At 49.1% G+C, this 13,638-nt stretch overlaps 1 protein-coding gene across 2 annotated transcripts in view; it reads right to left on the bottom strand.

Annotated features, from left to right (window-relative positions):
* LOC119437472 (uncharacterized) overlaps positions 1-11,749 on the bottom strand; it is a 258,469-nt gene extending 246,720 nt beyond the window's left edge. For both annotated transcript variants that reach the window (XM_049660595.1, XM_049660594.1), the window contains exon 1: positions 10,924-11,749. The gene's annotated coding sequence lies outside the window, so the exon portion shown is untranslated. The remainder of the gene's footprint in view (positions 1-10,923) is intronic.
* Between the last annotated feature and the right edge of the window lie 1,889 nt (positions 11,750-13,638).

Raw genomic sequence — 13,638 nt, 5'->3', positions numbered from 1 at the left:
CCATTCTTGGCTGGCCCTCTGGAATAGGCATGTGCGGTTGAGGGGGCAGATTATCATCAAATTTACTTAGATACGCGTTATCCTTCTGTGTGCATACATTGGTTCATCACCCTTCTTCACTCTACAAGCAATATACTCATCGCCTTCATGCTCGTCACATCTGTGCATTGACGCTGAACAAAATCGTATGCATCGTATTTTGTTGTACAGCATTAAATGAAAGACTTTAATTTTAACGTTTCGAATCACATAGATTACAACCCGTGCATTTGATGTGCATGACGTTTTTTTTTTTTTTTTTGTATTCTCGGGACGTCGGCTTAGACAGTGGTTATTCCAGGACTGGCAGACTAGTCGTGAATGGAAACACGAAACATAAAACCAGTGACAAGAACGCTTCGTTGATCTATTTTTCTCCTTCCATTAAACCGAAGTTGTATTAATTCCCTTGGCAATTCTACTCACTCCTGGTTATTATATAGCACAGTCAGAACACAGTGACGCTTGGAGTGGTACGTACAACTAGGCGCACGGGCCGAAGCCAAAGAAAGACAAGACAGCAAGCACTGACGCCCGCAGTTGACGAAAACGTGTTATGATAAAAGCGCTTAGGGTCTCAAACCATGTTCAGATCTGGTGCCGCATGAACTTTTATCTGCCAACAAATTTTTGAACATATTTAATATTTCTGCTCGAACAGTCCTAAAGGCAAATCCAAAATCGCCGTATGATGCTATATCGTAGTAGTCCACCATTGGAACAGCGAAACCTAGCACTTTTGAAAACCAAGGCTCACAGAAGAAACACCGATGGTATGCGATAAGAAAATTCTAGCTGTCAAGCAACGCTTAGAGGCTAGGGAACACAAGCAAATATATTTTCCGAGTGACGTGGCTTCTAGACACCACAGCCATCATCATCACTGCAGGGCAGGGAGGGAGTTGGGGGGGGGGGGGGGGGCGTGTATAGGGAAGGCGGCAAATATCAGACGTGGCTAGCGCTCTGTGTTCGCCCGCCCACTATAATCAGCGCCACGGGAGCTGGCACTGGCGGTAGTACGGAAGCTTCGAGATTCGCTCCCATCGATCAAAACTCGAGACAAGCGGGCGCTCTAATGCAAAATATAGAGACCGGACATACTGTGCCTCTTGGCAGGAAGTGCCAAAAACCCGATCAGCTCAGAAAGGTGGCCGGGGAATCCCCGCCGATACTTCACTCGTCCTCAGTCGTGACACCAACCGTATATGCCGCTGCTATATACAAAGCCAATCTTGTTTACTTTAAATATTTTGTCGACACATCAAGCGGCGACATATAAACTTGCAGGGAATCGTGGGTCTCTGCCTAAGCGTAAACTTTTATTCATTTTCTGTTTTCGTTCTGCCACATATTGAAGCATATATATATAGCCACACGCGCGCTAGTCCATGCGCCGGCACCTGCTTTTGACGGGCGCCAGCGAAGAGGCTGACGAAGTTACTCCGATCCACGCGCGGCTGCTTGAGCTTTGCGTTTGTTCAGCTGGCGGTCAGAGACTCGACGCTCAACGGCTCAACGCTTCAGGTCGCCTGTTCTCCTAGAACGTGACAATATATATATATATATATATATATATATGCCCAATACGGAAGTCATACTTTGGCTGGTATATATATATATATATATATATATATATATATATATATATATATATATATATACCAGCCAAAGTATGACTTCCGTACTGGGCATTCCAAAGAATGTTTGAAGTTACGCTTTAGAAAGGAAGGTGCAACACGAGGTTCTCGCGACGGATTTCACCCGCCGCTTCTCAATCTTCAACGAAACTCACGTAGTCGTCATCACCACAATTGTCAATACGCTCCACACACACACACACACACACACACACACACACACACACACACACACACACACACACACACACACACACACACACACACACACACACACACACACACACACACACACACACACACACACACACACACACACACACACACACACACACACACACACACACACACGCACGCATGCACGCACGCACCATGTGTAAAAAGTGCACAGTGCGCCGCTTTCGGTAGTGCAGGTCAAGCACGTCAAGCAATAGGAAAGCTCTATTTAACATGAAATCAGTAGTTAGGTAATGAAAGGAATCGCTAACCGCAGCTGACCGAGAGAGTACGTCATTTCTCAGCTCCCGCTTGGATCGGTGCAGAACTGCCCGCTGCACTAGCAGGCTTCATCAGTACGCTTGCGCTTGTTGCTCAAAGTGTTTTTGGGTATTGGCCTCCATGGCCAGCTTCTGCAGCATGCACCGCCAAGCGGGAGCATCTTTGCGACTACATTGATGTTTTATTTATTATTGTATTAGTATTATTATTTGCTGGATCACAGTATTCGCAGTATGCTATAGTGATTAAAATATTACACACACGTGCACACTGGTACCCCTCAACAAAATATTGGGCCATCCGGCCTGCCGGTTCTTTTTTAAGGCGAAGCTTCATATGCCTAGGCGAAATGGTATATAGCTAGGCGAAATCGCCTCTGTACCGAAAACTATCATCATCAGCTCGAGCGTCGTCGTCTTCTTCGGCAGCTGGCTCGTTGGCGCCCCTCGGCGCCAACGTGCTCGGCACCGCTCGTGCCACTGCTATCATGCTCGTCGTCGTCGTTTTCTTGCACAGCTGGGTGCGTTGCCGCTCATCATTCCAGCGTAGAATTTCACTTCTGTCGTCGTAATGGGGAGGCCGCGTTTACGGTGGTATGAGCCATTCATTGCCTTACGTAACGTGCAGGTTTAATTTTGAAGCAATTTAATTCCGAAGAATCGCAAGCGGCAATGGGGCGGGCGAATGCTGCTAACAACGCCGCCGAGCGAACTCGATACATCGAACACAAGCAACAACGGCGGAGAGGGCATACTGTCAATGACGTCGCTGTCTCCGTCGCAGCCGAACGTGTGTGTAACCTCATAATTGATAATGAACCCTCGGGATTAACCCAGTGATAAAAACCGGGGCCGTACGTTTCAGCTTCGCTGGTTAACCATCTTCACGGAGTGGAAGGGCCGACGAATTTTTTCTTTCTTCTCCTTCTTTCATTTCTATACTGCATAGTGCAGTGCTGCTACCGGCCCCTACGTACGTTAGTTGTAAAACAACAAATCAGACATCGGGGATGCCGAAATTCATCATTTGTACAGAGAATCTCGCTGAAGCAATCTTCGCGGCATATGAAAGATAAGATTTCGACCGGGAAATACCGAAACCTTCGTTATGCATCTCATTTCTTCGTGAAGGCGTTCGACTGTATAGATGATCCTACGGTGATTACACGCAAATTCTTTGCAAGAGATTTTAATTTCGCTTCTCGCCGTAGCATCGGGTGTGTTAACACGATCGAACGCGCTGCGCCTCCTGTTCGCACGGCTTCAGCGAAGCGTCACAAGGCGCGCAAGCTCGTGCACGCTGTCACACGCGTTCGCGAAGGCACTGCCAACGTCTTTTAAAGTCGCGCGGTGCTGGCCGCAAAGTACACACGCGCTCTTAGAAAACCAGCGCACGTACTCACAGCGCCCGTCGCAGTGCGAACGGGCTTCTCGCGGCTGCCGGCACGTGATGCAACGGCCAGCGTCGCGCAATAGCGCGCCTCGCGAGGTGCCGACCGGCGCCAAACAACGCGCCGCGTCGCGTCCCCGTTTTCGTTTTCACCCGGCGACGTGCAGGCCAGCGTTGCTCGGCTGCGCCGCAGTGGCGGCGGCAGCGCAGCGCCCGCGCGCGCTTCGACGGCGCCACGAGCGAGCAGCTGAGAGTGGAGGGGGCAGGAACGGCCAAGAAGGGAGACCAGCAGCTGCGGCAGCGAGAGTCGTCGAGCGGGATGCCTGTATGCAGCCAGGGCCAAGAAAGACCTTCGGCACCGCCGGCTGGCCTAATTCCAAGCCGCCCTTTCGCCGACCTGAGAGGGGGGGGCACCCCATTGTTCTTCAGCCGCTCGGCGCGCAATCGCCCTCCGTCCAGAATTGGCGCGGCGAGTCGGTGGCGCCGTGCTATGGTGCGGGACGCGTGGCGCGGCCCGTTCGTTTCGCTGAGCGAGGGTGCTGCTGCTGCCTGTGCCACGGGCGCCGAGAACGCGACAACGCCCAAAGCTTACCCCCACCCCCTTCGTTGTGACGGGGCGAACGCCGCGACACCCGTCCTGTGTCACGCTGCGGCGACCTCCTTAGCGGGGACGCGTATACAGTCGGCGGCGGGGACCGCACGCGCCGTGTAGTGTACGGGCGTATCTTGATACGTCCGTTATACGATCGGGGAGCGCGACAAGCGTGTATAACCACGCTAGGTTTCGGGTCGGCCTGTCTTGTAGCATGCGGCAAGTAAGGACGCCAGCTCCCATGCATGATAGATGGACTGCCTGGGAGTGGACATTCTACTAGCAAACTGAAATCATGGAACTGGTCGCGACGAACGATGCTCACACGCCCTCGTTGACCGAGGCGCATCTGAGCGCTAAACTGTAACCAAAACGCTTGAAGCTCGGTAGCATGCAGTCCACGCTCAACAGCTCAACAAGGGAGTGCGCAGATGAAACTGGGGTCAGGTGTGTCGGCCACGATGTCACGTCAGTTTTTGAGAGGTTATATGATACTGAATGAATGAAAAAAAAAAGAAGGTGTATGATGAAAACGCATAACCTTTAGTGGGGTCGCAGCATGATGGGCTACGGTTACGCCTGTGATACCGCAGATTACTGGCGACAAATCGTTATTCCACGCAAATCAGCTAGTACACAGTGTTCCAATGCGCAAGTCGCGCTGTTATACTTTGAATCATGTAAAATCAACTGACCCAATCACTGATGTAACTAAGGCACAGTACAGTGTTCGTTATACATTTCAAAGGAATCCCTGCCAGTTGAAGAGAAATGTGCACTTTATCTACATGTGCATTTGAACTGAGAAATACGTGCTGAAATCGATGCTTGAAGAAGCGTTTCTCTGTCTTTGCTCAGTCATACTCGGCTACGAATTGAAGGAGTGTTGACCAGAACACCGTAAGCACATTTAACTTCAAACGATACAAAGGGAGATAAAAAGAAAGAAAGAAGAAAACCAAGGACGAGCACACAACATGCTTTGCAAACATCTTAGATTTTAGCCTTTTAAACTCAAGTGGTACCCCATCCTATAAGCTTGCTTGCCTCTGAAAGCATTGCTAACAGAGGATAACTCGATAGCGCAGTTGTGCTTCTTGGCAATTCAACGCGGCCCCGCTTACATCACAGGTGGTATTCCGCTCGTTTATTTTACTTTTTTTTTAGCCGCTCTTATGCTTATAGCCTGTCAGCATATGCATGCAGCAACTGTGCAGAATGGATGAGCATGCAAAGATGTACAATACAGACAGCCAGCAGCGCTGACTTTATGAGCACCAGTAGACGGGGACCTGTCATAACCCCACCCCCCTCCCCCCATTCAGAGCCCGGTGAACTTGTGCGAAGAATAACGGCTAAGCTCTTCCGGGGCATCCCACACCACCTGCTCTTTCTCGGCGGGCTCGGTTCAAAGTCAGGAAGACGAAACTGGCGACCGCTTCCCCGAGCACACGGGCACATGCTTTGAGGACGTCTCGATAGCCTTAGCGTACCGTGGAGGAACGTGTGCATCCTTTTACGACTAGTCCGAGGTGAGCAGCGGCCACGCCACGGGCGCCTTTCGCACGCTGCCGCGCGCGCAGTAGCCAGCTCCGCTGCTTCCTCGACAGATGCGACCTAGCGAAATGAGCCTCTCGTTCGAGGTTTACGAGTCCAAAACGAAAGAAGGGGGAGGGGGGAGGGTGAAGAATAATAAAACAGAATTATAGAACGCTGGTCTTCTTACTCGACAGGTTCATCGCTCTGCGTAGGATGATCTTCTTGTGGCCTATTTTGAGCACGACAGATATGTTATGTACGCTGAGAAACCATATCGCCCGCACAATTGAACCAACGAAACGAGTGCAGCTTCCTAGCGCAATTGAAGCGCGAAGAAAACGGTCAAGCACTCCGTCTGACGCAGAGGCTCACGAATCCGAGAGTTCTTGCTTTGCTGAAAGTGCCGCCCATCTCCTTTCAAGAGTGGCTTTCGCAGTGGGGTTCCCGCTCGTGTCTGGGCCGAATTGGTCCCTCTAAGTACATGCTTTGAATTGTGCCTTAGACTCCTGCCTTGGAATACTGGAAGTGCCTTTCTTCATCTTGATGTGCAATCCCAGAGCATTTTCCAGCAATCAAAAGGCGAGGCAGTGCGCAGGTTTGCGCACCATTCACTTATTTTAGTAGTTTACGGCAAACACATTCACGCAGTTAGCGGGAGTTTGACACACTTGGAAACTACATTAAAGAGGGTGTTTGCATCAAACGATGTGGCCGCCGTTTTGAAGTCGCAGCTTCCACATCGCTGCCAAAGATGAGCTGGAGATAAGTGCATATGGGTTAGTGCGCAGCTTTACAGCGTGCTAGTGCTATGGCGAGACTAGAGAAGTGCGTACGGACGCGAAAGCTGTCATGCTGCGGTTTCAAGCGGACAAGTAAATTCCGCGGCGCCTTCCACTTTCTGTTCATTTTGTCGTGAAAAGGAAACAGATCATCTTTAACTTTATTGTCAGCGGTTCTCTATTTGACCTTGGAAACAAAGCTTCACTTACTTGGCCTAGATTTAACGGTTCCTGTTCTCAATGTGGACGCCCAAAATCTTGGGCAGAGCGGCAACCATGATTATTCGTGCATTTACGATTTCCTTCGTGGTGAATTGTGGTTACCGTGTTGATTTCCTCTGTTTTTTTTTGGTTCCTTAAAAGTTTTATTATGTATATATAGTTCTTTTGACATCAGTTTGCATGTACTAAGTTTCTTTACTTATGTGCTCTAATTTCTCTTGTACTGATACTAGGCTGATCCCCTACAGCGGGTGATAAGTCATTGCCAAGACTATATGCTGCTGCTGCTGCTACTAGTAAAGCTATATACTAGTACTACTACTATACTACTACTACAACGGTTACTACTACTATTGCTACTACTATACTTACAACCACTACTACTAAGTACTACTATTACTACTGCTAAGTTCACCGTGTGCATGCAACCACCCTTTGCTGACAAAGTGCAGCTTATACTTATGAACATACACCACGGCACCTACCTCCATTGCCGATATGTCGTTCCAATCCGCTGTCGCATATTTAGTCCGTTCGATTATACTCGCGTGATCAGACACACGTGAATTGTGAACGATTACTCTGAGCTGCATGGATAGTGTTGCTTTCAAGGGATCCTGGAGGTCCCAGCAAGCGTATGCTTACTGATGCATTACAACATCTACCTGCTTACTTTTGTTAATTAATCACTTTGAACCGCCGAGGTGGCTCAGTGGCTATAGCGTTGTGCTTTCGAGCACGAGGTCGCGGGCTCGATTCCCTATCACAGCGCGTCGCGTTCCAATAGGTGACGGAATGGGATATCGTTGTGGGTACACGTTAAAGAACACCAGGCGGTCTAAATCATTCTGGATCTCGTTAGTACAGCTTCTCCCATAACGCCTGTGTTGTCTGGGACGTCCTTACGCTATTGTATAACAAAAATCAGCTAACTTGGGCGATGATATTTATGGTGGTGAACTCATTTACTGACACCAGCTAATCCACCCGACGTTTCCACCCAGTTAAAACTACATAAGGCAGTCATATACACAGATTCGTTAAGCGTCGTTAAAGCATTGATGACATGTTGCAAACACAGAAATCCAGTGATTGCAGAACTTTTTTCTCTCATGTGTACTATTTATGCCTCTGGCCAACATGTAACGGTATGCTGGGTGCCTGGACGCAGAGCTATTGAAGGTAACGTGCTATCAGACTGAATGGCTACCTCCACAGGTACAAAATCTTGCAACATGTACATAGCTGTTCCGGTTATAGACCTAAAGCCATATTTGCGGAAAAAACTGAGAACCTACTGGCAACATCAGTGGGACGCTGAAATCCTTAATACGCTCCACGTGGTTAAGCGACATTTAGGGTATTGGCCATCACTGACCAACTCAAGACGAAGTGATGTCCTATTCCTGTAATCCAGTACATATTCCCTCAACGGCATGTAGCGACTACGACGACATGACGATGGTGGCATGAAGGCGACGCTTTTAATTTGGCTGACATCCAAGACAGCATCTTCGCGACGGCAACGCTGACAATTTCGGTTGCGATGAAAGCCGCACTGCGAAAGGCTGCTGTATCGCGCATCGGATATCTGCGTGAGCGCATCGCCTGTTATTGACCCCGAAACATATGGACATACGCCACCACTTCCCTAGTCGTAACCACGCACGTTACAAACCCTTCACCAGCAGTCGATAGCGGGAGCTATGCGTTGGCTCATTGGCTAACACCTCCGATTCCTAATTGCACATTGGTACAGCGGCGTGAGTTCCACACCACGTGGGCGGCAGTTGGCCAGACATTTGAGCGTGCGGGTGTAGAAGCGACGAGAATGACGAGGCGGCATGGTGGCAACAGCGCAAATCACGGCGTCACGGAATGGACGGACAGACAGCGAACCCAGTTTTGAGTGTGCGGTCGCGGTAGAACACATCCCCCAAAAAGGCTTTATTTAGAGCAAGTCACCTGCATATCGACGCTGCACATGCGGGCACTGTTCAGCTGTGGTCGTTTCGTCAGGGCACACTAGTGCTTCGGCATTCACAGTGCCGTTACTGCTACGACGCCCGTAACTAAACACAAGGATGAGGCAGCAACCATGTATACGCTGAACTTCAACACTTTTCACCTCCAGCCGTAAAACTCGTTACAGTTCGAGCTGGTCTTGTTTAAGACGCTTGCTGAACTGGCTCCCGCAAGGACCGACTCGCATGGTGACCTTACCGTGGTATACGATATCGTCGAGCACGTTGTATTAACTCTTTCATACTATTTGTTACTGCACAATGAAAACGCGAGCGCCATTGTCTGGTACTATCCTACCACTGTGACATGAGTTGACAGGCATACAAACCAATCTAGTACTGCATCTTAATTATTTTACTCCCCGCGCTACAGTAGAGGCTATGGTGCTGCTGAGCTCGATGACGCGGGTTCGATCTAGGCAGCGGCGGCCGCATTTGGATAATGTGGATATGCAAAAACGGTGGTGAACTTAGATTTAGGGTGCACGTCAAAGAGCCCTAAGTGGTCTAAATTATTCCGGAGTCCCACACTACGGCGTGCCTCATAATCAGATGGTAGTTTTGGCACGTAAAACCAAACATTTTTTTTTCTCATCGGGATTAGCTAAGAAGGTAGCGTTTGCGTTCCCATTACAGCCTTGTCACTGAATCTGCGTCCGTATTTTTCATGCCTGTAACTGAGAGTGGCAAGCTACAGATTTGTAGTCAAGCTCACTGTACCGTCTCACATAATTTAAAATGCCATTGATCTCCTTTTTTGAAGCGGGCGATACAAGTAAAATGACTCTAAGAAAACAGATGCTGCGCGGAATTATGAAAATATACTAACTTCTTCCCCTTACATAGCTTTGTTTCGTGAACGTAATGTGACAGCCGCTAGATTGCTCGGTTAATGTGACTGTCGTGGTCTTTTTTTAAATACTTGCTACTGTGTGTGAAGGTGTGGTACCTTGCTGCTTGGAATGCGCCACGAAGTACGTAATGCGGTAAAAGACGAAGCCAAGTGATCTTCGCGCAGCGACGCTCATACTTCTCCCCAGCGAAAAAAAAAAAAAAAATAACGCGAGCGCCGGCCTGTACTCTTCTATAATGAGCGCGCCGCAAGGGTTCTACCAGGACGTGTATACAAAGCCAGCCGGCGTTTCCGGAGTCCTCTCGTGGTTGACCATGGCTATTTTTCTTTGTTGTATCATTTCCCGTGTGTTTCCTTGTTTTGTGGGTTCACCAGACAAGCCCTTACGTGCGGGACCTTCGTTTATATCCGCACGCGCCAGGCAGCGCGGATGCGCTTGCCACCGCGATTCACAATTCAACGTGGCCTTGAATGACAGATGGACAAAACACTAGAGCGAGCGTCATGCCTGCCCAGTGGCCCGAATGCTCTGAGAGAATTCTAGAGTTTAGTTCGCACTGTTGTGACTCCTTTTTTTTTTTTTTTGGGGGGGGGGGGGGTTGTGTGTCTTAGGCCTTCTCGACCATGAGATTTCATGTTTTGCTGCAACCAGTGGCCCCTTTGAACGTGAAAAGTCTGCTGACGTCACGCCAGGCTTAGCGTAAACCAAAAAAGCAGCCACGTCTCCTCGCTATTGCAAGATAAGCTGTGAGGAGCAAAATGTTTCGCACGATCGAGGCTGGTCGTAGGCGAACGAGCGAATCGTTACGTGTTGTTCAATTTACGTCAGTGGAAAATATAGTTGTCAAATTGCTGCTCCGTCAGTTTTACCGTACGGTTACGTTGTCAATGAACTGCTTCATTCCTACTCGCTATCGCTACGCGCAAAAAAAGCTAGCCGGAATGCAGTAAAATTCAGAAATTGAAACAATGTCAACGCATGCAGACTTCTGTTATCCTGCACACTGACACGAAACGGAAGAGATAATATGCCTTCGCCAGTCTCTTCTAGAAACAACTAAAATGCGGATACAGTTGTTAACAAACAATGCAGCAACATTGTCACTTCAACAACAATCGATACTAGATGTAATTAAGCATACCGCTATCTTCTACATTTGCGGTATGAAATTTTGCAAAAATAACGAGAAAGCGTTGTTTTTGCAAACTTTCACACCTCCACACAACGAAGACAAAAATCCCATAAATCAAAAGTACCGCTTGTAGCATGGTGATATCTTGTATAGATATGAATACAGAACCCATATACTCGCGTCAAATACTCTACAGAGCAGGCAAAAGTGGTACTCACCGCAAACACGCAGGAGACGAAAAATCCAAACGACTTTCTTCAAAGCCACAGAATGAGTTTCGTTCTTGTCGCTTCTACTCTTCTCAGTCGCACAGTATCCAGCAAAAGCTAGTCAATGGTCACAACTCTCACAAAAGATGTCTACGCACAGTGAAAAAAAAAAAAAAAAACATAAGATAGAGGAATGCTGGGAAAGTAGCCTACAAAAATACAACAACACGCCAGCGATCAAGGAATCGCTCACTGAAGAAAACACTATTCCGTCCTGACGTCGGTGACCACGAGGGTTAATCGCGCGCACGTAAGGCGATGAAGGAATGCCGCGACGCCGTTGGCACTGTCCCGACGAGGCACTTCAAGACACGTCCAGAATAACGGAACGGAAGAAGCGGGCTGCCAAAAGGCAGGCGCCGGAACCGCGGAATCACTTCCGTTCTTCGAGGGGGAGGCTCGAGAATCCGAGTTGGCACGACTTCTTCGCGCGAGTGGAAACACTTCGATCCCGAAACACACGGACCCGGTAGTTTCCGAAGCGATGCCGCCAAAGGCGAAACTAACCCGACGGCCGATGCTGTCACGAGGCGACTCCCTGGGAGGCGAACCGGGCAGTAAAGTAGGTCCGACGGAGGGGGGCTGACTTCGGCTGTCGACGATGATGGTCCTCCGGGGCCTAGCGCGGCCGAGTGACGCACGCAGGCTGGGGCCGTCTGACCGGGCGCTGCGCTGTGAGACGGCCCGTGTGTGCGCGTGTGTGGTGTGTGTCCGCGAACTGATGCACCACCGCCACCACCACGCTCGCACTACTGCGCCCGTACTGCTCGCCTGATGCGGCAGCCACACCGACAACAAAAGGTACCGCCGCTCTCCTTTCTTTCTTTTTCTTCTTTCTCTCCCGCCGTTTTTCTCTCTGTAGGAGCTGTCTCGCTCTCTCTCGGCGCGAGTGCCTTGAACGGGAAGGAAAGCTGTGCGCGGGGCTGGCTGCCGGAGCAGCGAGCCGGAGCGCGTGGAAGGGGGAAAAGGCGGAAATCGAGGCGAGCGCTGGTGCGCGCGCGGAAGCGCGGCGACGAGCGCGCGCGGGCGAAACCGAAACAACTTCGCCGGCGCGGCCCGCGTGACGAAGGCGCCGCGGTTGCGCCAATTGCGCGCCGGCTCCGGGTGACGTCATTGCGTTTCGCCTGCGAGTTGCTGGGCGAAGGTGGCACGAGTTGGCGAAGGTGCTGACGATTATAATGTACCGTATATGCAGAGAAACAAAGAAGAAGAAAAATAGTAAGAATCCTTGTTGGTGGTGTACCCTGATCATAGCAATAATTGTTGGCGGTTTTCATAAAAACGCGTTAAAGACGTAGACGAAAGAAACACGATAGAATGGACGCTGATGTCGTATGTGTTCCTTTCGTCTTCGTCTTTAGCGCTTTTTTAATGAAAACTGTCCAGATGAACCAACTCGCCCAAGTCAAGATATTGTTGCAGCATAATTCTTCAATTCGAGGCTTCGGCATCAGCTGTCAAGAAAGTGCACCAGCTGCCCCTACTTTTTTTTGCTTAGTACTGCAACATTAGCCATGCATGGAGGAGCGCTGATGAAAGCGCGTGTTTCATAGTAGTGGAGATGAAAATAAAACAAACATAAAAAAAGATGGAATCAAGGGCCGGGTTGTGTACTTGACATTGTTATTTTCCGCAACCACTTCTCAGCGTAAAGTACGCTCTGAAAATTTCTATCGGAGCCATTTACGCAGCTTCTGAAATCATGCAAACATCAGTAGCTATGTCTATCTATATCTATGTATGTCCTTCTGTATATATAGTTATGTAATTATCCCTGTTTCTGTCTTGAATAAACTGATTCTGATTGGTAAATGGTTCTGTGAATACGTTATCTTAGCGATCAGGACCTTTATAAGAAAAAAAAATTCCCTCGGCTGAAAGCAAACGGCACCGACAAAGATGTGAGCAGTGATACGGACGGCGCGCTCGGAAGTATAGTACAGTATAACTGGTATGCTGAGTAAGCTGAACCCGCAGAGCAGCATTTATTCCTCTTTATTAACCTTTTACCTGTGCTGTACTCTTTGCGCACCAGCGGTTCCGCGTTCTGTTTCTATGCAAACGATGTCTTTCCAGTGTCGTCGCAGCCCCACTCAGCATCGTGGCCCGTAGAGACGTGGGCCGGGCGTTCGTATACAAAGAGGGTTGTGTACAGTCGCCGCTACTGTTTGGTTGTATGTAACCATCACTCACACGCTAGGCTCTTGGCGAATTAAGCAAACACACCGTTGTAAGAAAAATGATGTCACCTGGAAACATAATGGCGGGCACACAATTGGCAACGCTTAATGTGTTACGCTTGGCTCGCAAGCAACATATTTAGTAAAGAAAGCTAGACAAGGTGAGGGTAGGCTTTCCCCTTTAAGGAAACAACAACAACAACAGGATTCACGCAGGAGATTTCAGATTTGCAGTGCTAAATTTCACCCGTCTTAGACTACAATTCATGCGCACTCATGCCTTTATACAGTACCGTCATTAGGTGAATTTCTTTCCCTTGTACCCCTTCCCAAGACGAAAAAAAATGTACAGGTCCACCCTGAAAATGTGCAGACTTTACTTCGTATAGGCGTGGAGTGCAATGTTAAATATTTGAAAGTGCGACACGTATTGAGATCTCTTACTTGGCAGGTCACGCGAGAATTGTGTATGTCTGTTGTCGCA

This window comes from Dermacentor silvarum, chromosome 1 (genome assembly GCF_013339745.2).
Source record: "Dermacentor silvarum isolate Dsil-2018 chromosome 1, BIME_Dsil_1.4, whole genome shotgun sequence".
NCBI lineage: Eukaryota > Metazoa > Arthropoda > Arachnida > Ixodida > Ixodidae > Dermacentor > Dermacentor silvarum.
Note: the sequence above shows the minus strand (reverse complement) of the source record. Positions and strands in the feature narration are given on the sequence as shown.